The 17552-nt window shown below is 43.3% G+C and overlaps 1 long non-coding RNA gene across 1 annotated transcript in view; it reads right to left on the minus strand.

Moving 5' to 3' along the window:
• LOC141568250 (uncharacterized) overlaps window positions 1–9765 on the minus strand; it is an 89166-nt gene extending 79401 nt beyond the window's left edge. Inside the window, exons 1-2 of the long non-coding RNA XR_012491342.2 lie at window positions 9638–9765; window positions 6972–7076 (exon numbers count right to left, since the gene is read on the minus strand). This is a non-coding gene — a long non-coding RNA (uncharacterized LOC141568250). The remainder of the gene's footprint in view (window positions 1–6971; window positions 7077–9637) is intronic.
• Window positions 9766–17552: the final 7787 nt, after the last annotated feature.

Consider the following 17552-nt stretch of genomic DNA (forward strand, 5'->3'; position numbering starts at 1 on the left):
ACCATTAAAGGAATGAATTAAAGCTATATCAGTTGGCTTAGAGCGATTTCTATGAAGCATTTTTGAATGAAGAACACCAGTGTGTATAACATGAACCCATTCTCATAGAATTAATAATAGTAAATCTTCATTTGTGTGATTGCACGTGCATGGAGAAAAATCTAGAAGTAGGCATCCTGGGCTGTAACATGTGCTACTTAGTGGAGGCTGAGTGATAAACAAGGAGAGATAGGGAAGAGCTCAGGAGAAGAGAATCAAGCACAAAATAATAAAGGGAAAAAGAGACTATGGGATCTATTCACACTTATGAAAAATTATATGTGTGTATATGTATAATGAAAATAATTTTTTAAAAAATTTTTAAGGGAAATTGAGGGTGGGGTGGGGAGAAAGACGGTCTTTGAACAGCTTTGTCTCATCATCAGGAAGAAGTCTGAACTGTAAATTTGGTCTAAGATGGGCCCCTCCTATGTGTGCGGCGTAGCATCAGAAATTCTGTCTGGAGACTTGTAGGGAGAGAGGATTTTGTTTTATACTCACCTGACTTCAGATATTATGCTCACACTGTCTCTGTTTCTTTACTCTGGAAGGATAGGGGAGTTGAATTTGGGGAGAAAGAAGGAATATGAGGAGAGGTATATGAAGCTACCTTAAAAAACCCATGAGAACCAGGGATCAGACCCTGGAATATGAAGCCAGAAACCTAGCAGCAAAAGATACAGGAGAGATGGGGAGGGAAAAAGGGAAAGAATAAACTGGAACGACTTCTGTTTCTTGCAGTATAGTAGATCAGACCCATAGAACAACCCTCCTACTGAAAACAGCTAACATGCTTAATAAAACGTTTCAAAATGTATCTTTGTAAATATGTCAGTGAGTTGGTAAGAAAAGAACTCCTCAGAGGCCAGAAATAAAGTAAAAATAAGAATTCAGATGAGTCATCTTCTTTTCTTGTGGGCTTAAGCCAAGCCCTGGTGTCGCTGAACTTTTGTTTTGACAGTGAGAACTCAAATGCTAGGTCTCATCCAAGAAAAGAAGTGTAGAGAGCCCTGCCTGGCAGATCTGGAAACTCAATAACCAACACTGTAAGTATAAGCTAGAAACAAATTTACCCCATAGAAGGGGAAATAATATTAAGAGCAGGAGTTAATACATTTACATATAAACATCCAACAGAGAGTATCAGTAAATCCGAAATTGGTTCTTTGAAAAGTGTAATAAAGTTGAGAAGCTTCTGGGAATGTTAATCAAAAAGAAAAGAGCAGCATTTAAAAAAATATTATGAATAAATAAGTAAACATAACTATGGTTTCTACAGGTATCTTAAAATTGGGTATTATAAATAGATTTATGACAAAAAATAATAAACAGGTGTAAAGGAAAAAACTCTTAGAAAATATAAAGTACTAAAATGTTATCAAAAAGAGAAAAAAAACTAACAATTTTATAAAAAATTTAAAATTGAATCCATAATTTAAAATCCTCCTAAAAGGAAACATCGCTCCAGTCTTAGACAAATTCTTCCACAGAATAGAAAAATAAGTAGCTTTTTCCAGTTTATAAGGCTGGCATAACCCATACCAACAACCATGGAGAGTTTAAGAAAGAAAAACTACAAAACAATTTTACTCATGAACAATGATACAAAATCCTAAACAGAACATTAGCAAATTCAATCCACCAGTCAATAATAAAAAAGACAATACAAATGATGAATTGACTACATGAACAGATCAAAACAAAAACATCTCATGATCATCTTAACAGATGCAGAAATGCATTCAGTAAAATTAAAAATCTATCATAAGAAAAATTGACTAAACTAGGAAAAGGAAAAAGCACTGTTTTAAAAGCCTGCCACAAACATAATAGTAAATGGTGACTGCACAAAACTCAACAGCCAGGAATATTTCCTTCAAGATCAGGGACATGGTGACAATCTTCACTGCTCTTGTATTCAGCATCACACTGGGGATGTAGCCCAAGGAAGTAGGGAAAGAATCATGAAGGAGAATCTCTCAAGGACCCACCCAACGCTGACTTTGTATAAAAACAGGTAACTGGAGGGGGAGAACGTTTTAAAATATCTTCTGCATGTTATGTAAATTTAGGTCCTGCTAATTGTAAGACATTTGCACACAACGTAGCATTTTTGGAGGGTAACAGCTAAAAGGCCCACATGCCCTGCCAATGTTACAGGTAAACTAAGGACTGATACTGGGGGAAGTAAAAGGCTAATTAGAAATTGTTGAAATGTCACACTGTATCAGCCTTAGCAACTCACAGCACACAGTAGGACCAAGTCAGCTCTGTGAGTGCAGGAACCACATAGCTCTTATTCTTCCAGTTGCCACAGCCTGCCTTGCATAGTACAGAGCTTAGTAAGGACAACTAGTCAAGGTGGAAGGCTCCTCTCCTGGCCACGCACACACATGACCTCTGCAGTTAATTTCTGCAAACAGTTGCTAGAAACAAACAACCAAAGAAATAACTTTGTGCAAAATAAAACCACTTCTCCAGCAACATGTCTGTTCTCGTGGATATCTGGTCTGATGTTTCTAGCACCCTCCTGAAGTTTAAGCATCTTTATCCAAGATCATGAGATTCCATTAGGGGAGCAAAAAGTTGAGAGAAGAGACCCCCGTGGCCAGAAAACAATTATAAGCCTTTTCATGATGCATGAGATAATGCAAATAAAATTGCTTCTTAAGTTTCAAAACAGTATGCCTGTATAATTGTCTTATTTTTATAACAGTATTTATTTCATTTCAGTGTCCACTTCAAAAATAGAACTTCCCCTTACTCCTCCCAAGTTATGTTTTATTTTTCACCTTAAAAAACATTTACAATTCTAAAATTTCTCAAATTTGACAGCGCCCAGACTCTCGACTAAGCAAGGCTTTCTATAATAATTAGATTCCCAACTCTGGGGGATTTTGGCACTTCTACCAGTGTAAATTCTGGGACAGCTTGAATTTCCTTCCTCTTTCTCTTCCACATTTTGCTTCCTTGATCTTCGTGTTTAGGGAAGTTTTTTTCCTCTCCCTGAGTCGTAAGTCATAGTCTCTCACAGCTCAAAAAACAAAAAATAAACAAATCTTACCCTTCCATCTACTACCATCACCTTCACATTATCTTCCTGGTTGCTATTTCCCAGAGTCTTTGCAGTATTCCAAGGAAAACAATGGAAAGCACCCTAGACTGGAGTCAGGAGACCATGGTTTCACAACTGCCCCTGTTTTGGGTGTGGAGAAAAGAGACTGGGTTGGGTATGAAGGGGGGCTTGGGTTAAAGTCTTAGCTCTGGAATTTACCAGTTTATCTCATCTTGGGCAAGACATATCCCTCTTGCCCAAGACATATCCTATATTCCACCTGGCCCTCAGTTTCCTTATAGATAAAAGTAACGGTGGTTTACAGCAGGGATCCTCGAGCCAGGCAGCAAATGCAAATGAAGGAAGCTGACTGACATAAGAAAAGTCCTAGTGCAGAAGGCAACAGACAGTGGTGTGCGTTGCAGAGGTTTGGGGAGCACAGGCTCCTTCTGAAGTGAGGAACTTCTACTCAACTACAGCAGCTCAACTCAGCTACCATAGGAAGGTGAGCTCTGTGTGGCCAGTCTTCTGATTTTTTTAAGAGAGCCCTGCAACGTAGATTTTTGTTTTTCGTTTGTTGATTTTGTTGATTTTTTTCTTTGCTCAAAATTTCTTAAACGCTTGTGGATCATTTTTGAGTAAACCCCTGGAGTCTCTTTTACGTTTGGTGGTGTCTGATCCTAAGAATCGGCCTGTTTGTTCTGCTGCCCTAGAAATTTCAGAGACCCTTTCACAGTCCTCCCTCCAGTTTTGCTGAATGTTCTTAGAGCTTTGTATTGGGGTACCTCCGTTTCTGAGGCTTTGCTGCAGATCCAGGAAGTGACTACCTCATCCTGAGGGGGGATACATTTTGGAGCTAGGATTTCCTCACAGAGACAGGATTCTCCTAATTCTGATTTTTTGGCTTAGAGTAAGCAAGATGGTGCATTGGCTGTTGAAAGGTCTGCCTCTCGATCGGTCTCCATCTCTTGGAACAGATCAACAGGACTGTTGGAAAGGTCTCGAGGCAAGTCTCCTCTGACCAACAACCCACTTTTTTAGGAGCAGAATGTGCCTCTTGTTCCCTTATCTGGAATGTGTGAGCTTCGCCATCATTCACCTTCTTAGGTGTTGGGATTCTTGGTCTTTCCCTACTCCATTTTCTCATCTGTCACTAATCCAACCCACACTATTCTAAACCATCCAGCTCACCACCCAGACACCAATGTCTGGTAGGTCTGACCAGCCCCAATCCCTCAAGTTCCTTTCATACGGAACCCCACCAAAGCCCCCCTCCAGCCAACATCGCTTAGCCACTTCTGCTCTGTTTACACTTATGGTAACTCATCTGCGAACACTGACTGACTCCTACACGTCAGACCTCTCCAGAGCTACCACACGTCAGGTGATATTAGGACAAAGTGGCTAACAGCCCAAGCTTTAAAATACAGAAATACCTGGGTTTGAAAAATTAAAGGCAAAAAATCCTACAGCTGCCACTTACTGGCTCTGTGATCTCAGTCCAGTTATTTATAGTGTCCGAGCGTCCTTTGCCTCATCTGTAAAATGGATATAATAACACATACCTGTGATGGCTCATTTTATGTGTTAATTTGGCTGGGACATGGTGTCAAACCTTGTTCCAGATGCTTCTGTGAAGGGTGTGAGGATGAGATTAATATTTAAATTGATAGACTTTGAGGAAAGCAGGTTGCCCGTCATAACGTGAGTAGGCCTCATCCAGCCAGGTGAAGGCCTGACAGAACAAAAGACTGCCTCTCCCCAGCAAGAGTTATTTCTGCCAGGAGAGTTCTGCCTTCAGACTTCAGCTGTAACCCCTCTTGAGTCTCCAGTTGCAGGCCCACCCTACAGATTTTGGACTTGCCAGCCTCCACCATCACATGAGCCAATCCCTTAAAATCTCAATTTCTTTCTCTCTCCCTCCTTCCCTCTCTCTCTCCACACATACATATGTACATATATAGATATGATATAAATATGCTATATGTGTTATGTATTATATATATATACATATAGTACACACACTCACACACACACACTCGATTGGTTCTGTTTCTCTAGAGAACCCTGACTGATACAATACCTCATTGGGTTTTTGTAAGGATTACATGAAATAAGGTTTGTAAACGACCAATCACCTAGTACCTGGTACATACAAATCTTTCAATAAATGATACAAAGGGACAATGATTCTACCTGGCTCCATTTCTTCCCTCCTGCTCCCCATTCCCATAGAGTCCAGCGACCTTGGACTCTGGCTGGCCCTGTCTCACCCCAGTGTTGCTGTCGCGCAGACTGCAGATGGATGCAGAACTCAGGTTTAGGCTGGAGGAGGATGGAGTGACAGGCTACCCTTTCCACAGTATTCTCGGAGCAAAGTCAACTATTTCAGAGATGTGGGTGCAGGTGTCACCGTGGGGTACCTGCAGATTTGGAGACTATGATGGCCACCTGTAGTCCATTCTCGAACTGGGAAAGCCTACGCAAAGGCCACTAGGAGTTAGACTAACCTCGAGCGACCTACAGGGGACACTAAACAAGAGACCCAAATTCTAAACCTTCTCCAGATAGTCAGACTCCCCGACCACGCAATGCCAGGCCAAAAGTAAAAACGGTCACCGTCTGTGCTAAATCAACAGTCCCTAAGAGGAAGCAAGGAAGATAGAAATACATTTTCTGAAAAGTGAGCTCTTACTTTACTCAGAGTCCAGAAACCTGGCCCTGTTGGGGATTCAGCCAGACCAAACACGGCCTCCGTGCACGCAGCAGCCTCGCCGCCTCCGCCACAGGCCCTGGCCGAGTGGAAGAGTCTCTGACAGCTTTCTGCCCTTCTCCGGACAAGCTGCTGACTGGGAGGGGCAGCTCTCGGTTTCTGCCCCGATTGTTTTTTGCTTGGACAACCTATGCTTTTACAAACAGACCCGACGGCTCTGAAGTTGTGTCTGTCCTGGATCTCCACCCGAGGCCGCTGTCTTGTGTTCATTTCCTGAGCTTCTGAACCTCCTTGTCATAATATTATCTTACTTTACGTTTACGGCGTCGCTAGTCCGCTGGCAGCGTGATATACCATCACAGGGCATATTTAGAAATTGTCTCGTCTAACTTCTAACGCCGTCCCCACAAGGCACCCTGCGGTAGCTATTTAGCTGATCAGGAGTGAATGTCACAGGACTGTAAAGACTGACTTCAGACATGGTATATGTTTTCTGGGTAGGTGGCCCCATATTCAAATGGGTTTGTGAGGAATCCTGTAGGCCCTGCAAGGAGTGGGGAAGTGGGATGGATGTGTGCCTGCCACTCAGGTGTATGTGGAATCCTGAACCTCCCTTCCACCAGGGTCTCATAAGTCAGGCAAGTTATCAAGACACCAAGCACACATGGCCACAGACCCGACCCCACCCAAGACTCCTGCCCACTTCCACGGGCAGCTGCCCACACTGCTTCTGCCACATGGTGACCTCATCCTAATCATTGGTACAGACTTGCAGCCTCCCTGTGGCACTCATTATGCAAGTTCCAAAGGTAGGTGAAATCAATAGTCTATATTTCATCTCAAGTCCCCCTGATTCTAAGATTTCAGAGACATTAAAAAGGGAGGGGAATGGCTAATGGTGGCTATAAAACACCATTCATCGAAAGATACATTCTTATTTCAGACGTGTTAAAAGATAAGGGGTATGTGTCTAAAATGGATAAAACACAGTATTATGCACCAGATATTATTTTAGCAGCTAACTTATTTGTTTGGGGTACAAGGCATATCTATGATTTTATGTCGTAGCACAAATCATGTTGATGATGCAAAGACCACAGTACTAGATTACATTTTCATTGTGTTTTACACTTTATAAGATATGGGAAAAGACTCCATACTCACATTTTTTTCCTTCATCCAACCAAAATAAATCTTGAGGTTGCTAACCTAGTTTCCGTCCTCTATCCAGGAAGAATTCTTCCTTGCTCGAAGAGAAGCTCCATTAATCTACATGATGGGAGAAAAGAAGGTGTAGAGAAGAGGAGAAAAATAGTCATATGGGAAGTAGAAAAGAAGAATTTGGTGGGGGTCGGGGGACTTGAGGAGCCAAAGGTGTGAAGTACATGTACGTGTGAGGAAAGGGGCTTTTCGGTATGTTGAGTGCTCAGATCTGCTTTACCATCCAGGATTTAACCTGTGGGTAAGATGAGGATACATAGGTTCTGACTATCATGGTTTTCTGGCCTCACCTCATCATTTTGGGTGAAATCCCTTCCATAGGAAGCTTTGGTCAATTATTACCTACTGTTGTACAAAATAAATTCATCAGCTTTACAATCTATTCTTCCAGAAGAGTTCAGTTCTTGCCCTAGGTACGTGCTTGGTGTTTGTACAGTTTAAAATATATTGCTTTGAAAATACTTAATTTGGTTTTACTTTTATGATGTATAAAATCATGTGTCTTGTTTAACATACAGTTTTATGGTGCCAAATGAGTAAACTTCTATTGATGAAAACTTCAAATACCAAAAGAAACACCTGGTCCCAGTAAGGATTAAAACAAACAGAAGAGAGCAGTAAATTCTAGGCAAACAGTGGCTTCCTTGTATCACCCAGAAGATAGAGGAACTAAGAAAAGACAAAATGCAACACTGAGAAAGAAATTCACAAAGATATTTGCTCCCGACAATTTCTGTGCCTTCCTCCACCCTGACTGTCTTCCCCTCCCCTCTACGAAACCTCCCAAGAAGTAAAGGAAAGGAGATGAGTTAGTTGCTCAGTCCATCTGCCTGCCTGAATGAATGACTCTAAAAAGGGGAAGTTCCCACTTTCTGTAACATTAGAGGATTCTCATGAAGTGTAGCAGAACCAACATGGCTGACCATGTGTGGGCATTCTCTAGAAGAATCCACATCTTCTGGATTACTGAAGCTAGGAGTTGATCCGGAAAGGGTGAGAGCACAGTAACAGTACTCAGAATATCATGGTCATAATCATGCAGCCGCCACAGCTTCCCAACTCTGAAGATGAGCTACAATTTATTAGAATCTTCTATGAGCCAGATGCTGTGTCAGTGTTTTTTAGAGGCATCATCTCATGTAATTCTCATTATATCCTCTAAGATTTGCACCATTCGTCTTCCCTCTGGCAGCAAAAGAAACTGAGGCTTGGATGGGTTTAGCTTACTTTCCCAAGGGCAAACGACGAATTAGCAGGGCCCCTAAGCTCCTGCCTTTTCCATCAGACCACAGGTACCCTCAGCTTTATGAGAGGAGGGGTCTAGTTCACGTTTTTGTTCTGCTCCAGGAGGATGAGCTTACCAATGGCCTGGAGGAAGAAGCCAGGCTGGGAAGAGCATATCAGCTCTGTCAAAGAGTGAGGCCGTAGGCTGCCGTCACAGACCTGGGGACCAGGGGGTGATGGTGAGGGAGGTGCCCATGGCATTTGGTACGTCAGGTCTCTCTCCCAACCTGTGCTTGTATATTTCTAAAACTACGTTTCTATTAATTTTCTCTTTTTTGTTTGGCCCATTTTAAAGGGCATAGAATTTGGAATTAGAAAAACCAGGATTTAAACCTGGGAGCTCTGTAGAATAAGCTCAACTGACCTTAGGGAATTTATGCAAGCCCTGAGCTTCATCTAAAAGGAAAATACTTGGTCATGCCTACCACACAGCGTTGTTCAGACACTTAAATGAGATTATTCTCTAGAGAAGGACTTTGTAAGGTGCTATACATGTGAATTATTATTTGATAGATCTTGACCCTCTCATTTTTTGTATTAGCTACTTCCCTTTTGTTGATGCTACCCACCCGTCTTATAAACCAGCCTCTCGTATCTTCAGTCAAGTTGTTCAAAGGGAGACAGGGGAGGGAAGGAGCAACCCGGACAGGATCTGGCTGAGGACCGCGTTCTATTGTTCAATACCCGCAGCCTCCCTCACGCTGTCAGGAATCAGCACAACTGATAATGACAGCATCATTTTGTAATCAGCCAAGAACTAAGCTATTTGTCCTAAATCAGCCTGGGTTTGTTTCCCAGCCTCCTAAAAGAGAGCATGAAAAGATGTGTCAAACCCCTTGAAATCCAGGACACTCTTCTAATACCCTGCCCTCATCTTCCAGTCCAGGTTTTTAACAACAAAAACAAACATTCAATGTGCTAGACCACATTCATACTTACTGAACTCATGCTCCTCCCCAATCCCCATAGATCCCTTTTAGAAATACTCACAAGTTACTTGTTCTAAATTTGTTCTAGAATATTCTAGGGAAGATATCCCTCGTCAGGGTGATAGGACTTTGGAGAATCCTGACAGCCTGCCAGGTTGGTAAGGAGAGCAATGAGTCAGGTGTCAGGCTTTGTCTAAGAGCCATCTGAGTGAACAGGAGGAGCCTACGTGGGCACTTAGGCAAACAGTCCTCCAGCCACTCCTGCAAGGACCCAAATGCAAGGTCTGGGGTATAGGCAAGTTGAGAGTTAAGGTAGTTAAGCATTAAAGAGCAGCGCACATCACAACAGTATGAAACCAAAACTGAGACCCAAAGGGGTGGCAGAATATTACCCACCTGAGCTGAGAGGTTAGCACGAAGACGCTGAGAGGAATGCCACCAGCCTCCTACTAGGGTCAAGCCTGATTTATCAGTCCAGCCGCAGGAATGCTGGCCTTTTCCCTAGAGGTTTATTGTACAAAGCACCCATCCTGGACACAAAAAGAAACACAAGCTTATATCGTTTCAGGAACCCACTTTCTCTCACTTCTTAAAAATTCATCTGTGTGTGTGTGTGTCTAGTCTCTAGCCCCTTCCTTAACACCCACAGGTTTTCAAAAACGACTGGCAGCTCCTCTCACATCACAGGTGCCAATTCTTTCAATAGAGTTGAGTCAGGGCAAAGAATGTGGGCTTTGGTGCCAACCAGACCTGAGTATATGTCCCTGCTAGGCCCTTTCCTTTAGTGAGAGCTTAAGTAGCGCATCTCTTTGAGCCTAAATTTTCTCATTGAAAATAGGTATCACAGTAACCCTACTAACTAGGATCTTTGTATGGCTTCAGTGAAATCATGGCACAGAGCCTGCACGCCACACATGTTCCACACATGCTCCTATGGTCGATCGCTTCATTATTGCCCGTTGTTCACTCACTCCTCCGGGGATCAATATCCTTTGCCCTGTGACTCAGCAGTTCTACCTCTAGAGACAGTGTGTGCCTCCCATCTCATTGGCGTTGAGCTTGGCTGGCATGTGACTTGCTTCAGCCACTGGAATGTGGGCAGAAGGAACAATGTGTCCCTTCTAAGCCTAGGCCTTATGTATTATGTATTTCCACTCATCTTTTTTTGTGTTTGTGCCATTGCCAAAGGAAGGGCATGCCCCGGGAGGCCCTCTGGTACCAGCATAATGAAACACTCTTGGAGCAGACCTGGACCCAACCCACAGCCTGGAGTCGTGCCCAGCAGAGCTCAGCCTAGATCAGCCAAACTCCAGCCAGCCCACAAACACGTGAATGAGAAATAAGTGCTTATTGTTGTCCACCGGTTTTGGAATGGTTTCGTTAAGCAGCATTATTGTGATAATACTTTCTGCTTACCTCGTCCAGGACTTGAAGATTTAAGCTTATTGAAAGCAGTGAAATAGGCTCCTTTCTCTTTGACTCCAGTTCCTACCAAGCCTCAATGTAATGGAAAGAGCATGGGCTTTGAAACCAGAAAGACTTCATTCATATCTAGCTTCTGCGTCTTACCGGCTGACTAGCTTAGGGTAAGTCTCTTACCTTCTCTGAGGCTTGCTTGTTTAACTGTAAATCAGGAGTGAGAATACCATCCCCTGTTAGTGGATTCAATGGCATAATTTATGTCACTTGTGCATACATAGCATGGGTTCCCCAGAAAAGTGAGTAACTCTCCCCTTTCCTTTATAAGCTTCTTGTCCATCTGAGAGCCTCATCTCCAGATCTGCACAGAGCAGACAGAAGTGAATAGAGTTTGGAGACCTCCCCCAGAACATGGAGGCTGAGGCATTTGCCTTTGTCTTAGACTTCGGCTCCGTCATTCATGTTAATGTGGCACATGTCATATGCCAGGCACTGTTCTAGGCCCTGAGAATCTGGTAGCTAGCAAGGCAAGTGAATGTCATTACCAACATTCTAGAAGAGGTCAAAGTAGGTCACGAATAGGAGGACAATAAATAAACTAGATAATTCCAAGCAGCAATAAATGCTATGAAATAAACACAGAATGGTGATGTGATAGAGAGAAACAGAGTGGGGTCAGTGGTCAGGGCAGGCCTTGTTGAGGCAATGGCACCTTCTGTTTTCCAAACAGTAGAAATGTTTGTCTCTAGTCCTTCTTGATTCACACTTGCCCAGAGAAGCTCTTCTTGTCTTCCACACTTTAACAAGCTACATTTTGTTTCTTCTGTTAACCACCTGCTCCTACCCCTGGTAGTGATCGAAGCAACTCTTCTAAATTCATGCTGATCGTGTATTCTTCCTTCCTCCATCTGTGCATCTCTGGATTCTATAAGTTACCTTGGGCGGCCACACCTACCTTTTTAGGCATCACCTCCGTTTCTTCCTTACTGGCACCATTTTTAGTTTCATACATAGTAGAGGTTCTATATTTGAAGGCTCTCATCTTGTCGTGCCATCTGCCCTTAAAGAACCTTGCATGAATCTCATCTTTGAACATTTTGAAATCTGTTCCTCTGTAGCCTAAAATATTTGACTATCCCCCAAGTCCCCACCTTGGCTCTTAAGAACTTCAGGTTAAATGGGATCACCCTGAATGTCCCAGCCCACGTCAACTTCAGTCTCCTTTGTGGTCCAGAAGAGAGCTCACACAAGCAGTGTCCCTCACTCCTCACACAGGAAGTTGTCAGGAACACGTGCCAATCATTTCCTAGATGCTTTCTCTGCCTTTAGCAACACGAATTGTATCTAGAGTAGACTGGTGACCCTCAAAATTAAAAAAAAAAAAAAATCTCAAAACTCTCATACAAATGATTTGAGTGGCTTGTCAAAAATAATGATTCTGATTCAGTGGGTGCAATGCCAGGCCCAAGGTTCTACATTTCAGACAAGCTCCCAGGTGCTACTGGTGCTGCTGACCAGCGGAGCACAATTTGAATAGATACTTTCAGCCCTCCATCACGACTGCACATACCTTGAGGCTGGGTTTGTAATAGGTGTGAAGAAAACATCATCTCTTGACCTCTAGGTAACCCTACGTAGCACGTAGTCTGGGACACATGCCCACAGCAGCATTTCTTCTCTTTAATATTCTGCCTCCATTTCAGGGCCCCACTCCCCAATTTCCTCCCTTCTACATAGTGTTCTCTACAATCATGTTGATTTTCCCAGTTTCCTCTGGATATTTTATTCCAGTATGCTAATCCAGGGACAGAACTCCAAACTGACAGCTGACTAGGAAAGGGGAGAAGACTACAGATCTGCCATCATGATTCAGAGAACATAAAACGACACCTACACCTTACAGGAGAAAAATGCACAGATAAAATTCTAAAAACCACATTCAAGGGAAAATCATTTATTTACATAATCGGAAGAATAACTGAGAAAATACACCATAATTTTCAAAAATGAAAAGAAAGTTATGAACAATACTCATTCAATTATTCATTCATTAATCCATTCAATTCAACTGAGACTTGTTGAGCATTTATCTGAGCCAGGCCCTTCCAGGTGCTGGGTATGTGTGTTGAGAACAGAAGCCATCCCTTTCCTCAAGAACATGACATCCTGGGGAGAAGACAGACACTACTCAAGGCACCAGACAAATGGATACATAAATAGTGATCGGCTACAAAGGAAACAAGATGTAGTGATGAAGAATGAAGGGGCAAGGACCCACTGTAGAGAAAGCGGTGCGAGGCCCCTCTGAGGAGGTCATGTTCAGGCTGAGGGGCCAAAGATGAGAAGCAGTAAGACCTATGAAGAGTCAGAATGGAGATGGAGGGAAGAAAGGTCATTTCAAGGATAAGGAACAGTATCTGAAAAGGCCCTGAGATGGGAAAAAATCTAGTGGGTTGGAGGGACAGAAACGAGTCTGTCTGTCTGGAGCTTAGCACGGTGGGTGAGGAGAGTGACAGGAGAGGATCTTGGAAAGGTGGCTTATTGTCTTGGACATTTGTACATCAATGGACTAACTATGGCTATTAAACAAAATGAACTTGAAATCCTAACATAAGAGGGTAAATCTATAATTTGGTGAGATAGGACTTGTTTAAACAAACACTTTCAGAGTGCCTACTTGTTTCAGGATTGGTATATGGAAATCAACAGTAGATTAAACAAAAGAAAAGGATCTGAAAGAACGGAATGGGGAAGCTCATCAATCACTGTTCAGAAAGCTGTTTATTTGCTTGGATAGATATGAACCCAAGAAAGGAATTTGGTGGAGAGTGGTTGGGTGGGGAGCAGCAGACATCAATGGAGGCCGGCAATGGTCTGGCCTTGGACCATGGAAGGAAGAAGAAGATAAACATACTGTACATGTATATGTGTGTGTGTGGCAGGGGGGATATCCGGGGGAGAGAGCAGGGCTGTGCAAAAATGTGCAAAATAAAAGTCTCAAAGAAAAAGCAGGTGCACTGGAGAAAGGAAATGAAAAACATTCTCACATCCACTCTACAACCAATCCCATGAGTCTTGGTAATACAGGTAAATGAGGGCACAGGTGCGAGGACAGGTGTCACAGGAAGGTAGCAAATGTATGGTGCAGGGAAGTCTGTGTAGTTCACTGAGCAGCAGTCCTCCCTAGGACCTCACACACCAAACACAGCAGCTGCTAAATCATTCATTGAATGTAAGGGATCGTTTCCAATGTGGCCTGGACAGGAGTACGTTTTAAAAGTGTCCTTAAAGCCCAAAGTCAGTAGAGAGCTCCCTGAACTCCAGCTAAGGCAGCTCCTGGCACTACCTCTCCTGGAGCTGGTCCCTTCCTCTTTGAAGCTTCCCCAGGAGGGAAGAGAGAAGACATAACTGAATCCTACCTTTGTGGGGCTTCTTAGACACTCTTGGAGAGAATGGAAGGAACCTGGAGATTTGGTCGCACATCTGGGCTTAACACATCCACACAAGTCCCCTGGCTAAGAAGGGAACACATTGAGTTGATTAACCATATATTGCCTCCATATAGACAAACCTTAAGCTAAAATAAGACATTCTCCATGCCCTATAAGAAGCAGTCTCAGTGTATCCTACAAGTTTTAATTACAAATACGTCTCAACAAAATTAAAGAAAATTTCAAAAAGGGAAACCCTCTATAATCTCACCAAGGTCACCTAACGTTCTTATTCTTACCACATCTTTTTTCTTGTTCATATACATGAGTGGCTTCCCTTGTTTCAACCACCACACATTTTGTCCCTTCTTAACTGTCACTGTAGCACACCTTGCTACACAAATGCAGCTCCTCCTGTCCCCCATGTTTCTGCAGTCTCCACAATTACCATTTTGAAGGGTATCCCACATTTTTCAAGAAAAAATTATTCTCTTCTCCTTTAGTGGTTACGAGGCCATGTTTTCAAGTCAGACTCTCCCTTTGATGTTTACTATCTGGGCAACTTTGGTTGAACTGGCCTCTCGAAGTCTGTCTCCTTGTCCATAAAAAAGGGACAGTGGGTGACCCTTACCTCCCAGAGTAGCTATGAGAATTGAGGTATCAAATATAAAGTAACTTGGAGACTGGCACATAGTAAGTATTGATAAGTGGAAGCCATTTTATTAATAGCATCATTTTTATTCTTTTTTAGAAATTTCAAACAGGATCTGTACAGTGCAGAGAAATTCTGAGGTATGAAAGTTTCTTTGAAGTTTCTCAACAACCAGCAAGCTCCATCACCTCACCCCTTTCAGGGTTTGCCGGGCGGTCTTCACCCCAAATCAGGCTGAAACAGTACCCAGGCACTCACACCATATAATTCTGCTCCCCACCCCATCTCTCTGTACCTGGTTTCCCTCCCAAACAGGGACGTACCTGCCCTAATCCCATTGCTTTTCCTCAGGGTCCATATATCACCACCTTTTGTAAAACCATGTTAATAACACTTTAGGGACACCAAATCATTAACCAGTCCCCTGAAGAAAAAACACTTAGCAGAGCTTAGTTGGCCGGGTTAAAGAATTGATGCAGCTCAGAAATGCAGATCCTTTACAGACAGAAAGCACGGCGCGCGCGCACACACAGACTCCAGGTGTTCCCTGCGTATTGACATTCTCTTCCTAAAGGCCACGGATGCAGATCAACCCTTAAGGCAAATTTAAGGATGATTGTGCTTCATAAAATACCCAAATATATTTGATACCTAATATAAAGAGAGGAAGTTATAGATGTGTATTAAGCAGTCAATCTGACAATTATTTCTGTAATGAGGAAAAAAAATCAGTCAGTGTAATTCTCTTCAGTAAATCAATTATTAAGCACTCATTCATTTGACCACTTTTTATTGAACATCTACTATGTTAGGTGCTGAGGATACAAATACTAACCAGGCATAGAAGTCTATATATATTTATATACATACACAAAGAAACAATAACGGCAGAGGAAAGGTCCAGATAAACTATTATGGGAGTCCAGGCAAGAGACCCATTTAATCCAGCTGACGCCTGTGTTGACCATCCTATTCAATATCACAACCTGCCCTAACCCCCACTCCCCAGTCTCCCTTTTCCTGCTCTCCCACAGCACTTATCACCTTGTAGTATACCATAAAATGTATGAATAATTTATCCTATTTATTGTTTACCTGTCACTCCCACTAGAATGTATGCTCTTTCCATAAGGGCAGAGTTTTTTGTCTGCTTTGATGTGTCCCAAGTACCTAGAACACAGCCTGGCACATAGTAGGTGCTCAATAAATTTCCCTAAATGCCAGGCAGGCAAGACAGGTGTGGTGAGAGACAGCCATTCATCCTCCATTTATTGAGTAAGCATCTATTGAGTATATTCTTCATGCCAAGCATTATCCAGGAGGTATAAAGAAAAGAAAGTTTCCAACCCCTCCAGGGGCTGGCAACCTGGACAGAGGGCAAGGGCTTCCTGCTCAGATATACAGTGTGGACAAAGTCTCCAGGGCCAGAAGCATGAGGTCATGTTTGAGAGAAGGTGCAGAGCTGGGTGTGAGGGGTACTTCCTGGGATAAAGCTGGAAGGCACCATGGGCACCAAGCCTGGAGAACACAGAACCCATGGCTAAGCAGCCGCTGCTTACTGTTGAACCCTTACAATCCTCAGAGGTCCAAGCTTCATTTAAAAATATCTCCGTTAGATATAGACATACGAGTAAGACTCCATCAAAGCCAATAAATCTGACTTAACCCAAGAGGAGGAAAGTCAGGCGGGAGGAACGTACAGCGCTCTCTTCTTTACAGCCCATAGATTTTTTATTCTTCATGCTTTGCCTGTACTCAAGTCACAGAGGCATGGGCTCACACATGCAGACACACACAGAACACACTCAGGCTGTTTCCACCTTTGCAGTTTATTCCAGCCACGGCAGAAGAAGGCCAGGTGGCGTGAACATACCTGCCTTACTCTTTGGTTTCTAGGACACCTTGAGAGAAAGAAGGATGGCTTGTTCAAGCAGCACATTCCTGGAACGACCAGGTGTGGACCACAGCTCCAAGACACGTATTAGAGCACCCCTAGCTCAGGCCTGAGCATAACAACCGGCAGTCAAGATCACTTGTTGGAACTTCTGAGTGCAGAGCTCATGCCAAGCTCTGGGGGAAGTCATAAAAGTAGTAGAAGAGAGAGTCTGGAAGAGCTCATGTCTGACCCCAGGAGGGAGAGAGGAGATGCTATAAAAATAAATGCTTATAGGCATAATGAAATTGGATGGCTGTTCTGAGCGCTGGAAAAAAATAGCACATAAAAATAATTCTGTTATAAACTGACTCTTTCCTATATATAGCAAATACAAAGAGTCATCCACTTCCCCAGTTTATCTGCTTGGTGAGTTCCTGTTTTTAAATGTTGGATTTTCTTAAAAGCTCACCTCACAAGCGGAAGTTCTAGTGGCAGCCACAGAGGAATGTCCAGCCATCAGGGTGATCTGGAGGTCCCTGCAGGGGGAGGTGATATGGGAAGAGGCTACTGCAGGAAGTGGGAAAACCCACAGGGGAAATCAGGCAACTTGGGCGAAATCCGAAGCATGCGTTTCAGATGGCTGCTGCTGCCTGGCTTTCAGTCCTGGTCCCCCAGCAGGCTGGAGGAGTCCACAGGCGAGTGGACCCCAAGGCACTCTCCAAATCTCCCTGCTCCCCACCCTTCACCCCTGCTCTGGAGTTCCTCAACAGCCTCACTCTAAAATGGCCAGAATCACGGTGGGAGGAACCACCTACGTTAAGTGGGTATAAAGGTATATAGAAAGCTCCAGGTAGTTATTTGGTCCCAGGTCTGACGTGCTGTTGAGTGTCCCTTTCTCTGTGAGTGTAAGTGTGAGTTAAAAACCCCAGTCTC

This window comes from Rhinolophus sinicus, chromosome 1, assembly GCF_057876585.1.
Source record: "Rhinolophus sinicus isolate RSI-liver-muscle chromosome 1, RSI-T2T, whole genome shotgun sequence".
Classification (NCBI taxonomy): Eukaryota; Metazoa; Chordata; class Mammalia; order Chiroptera; family Rhinolophidae; genus Rhinolophus; species Rhinolophus sinicus.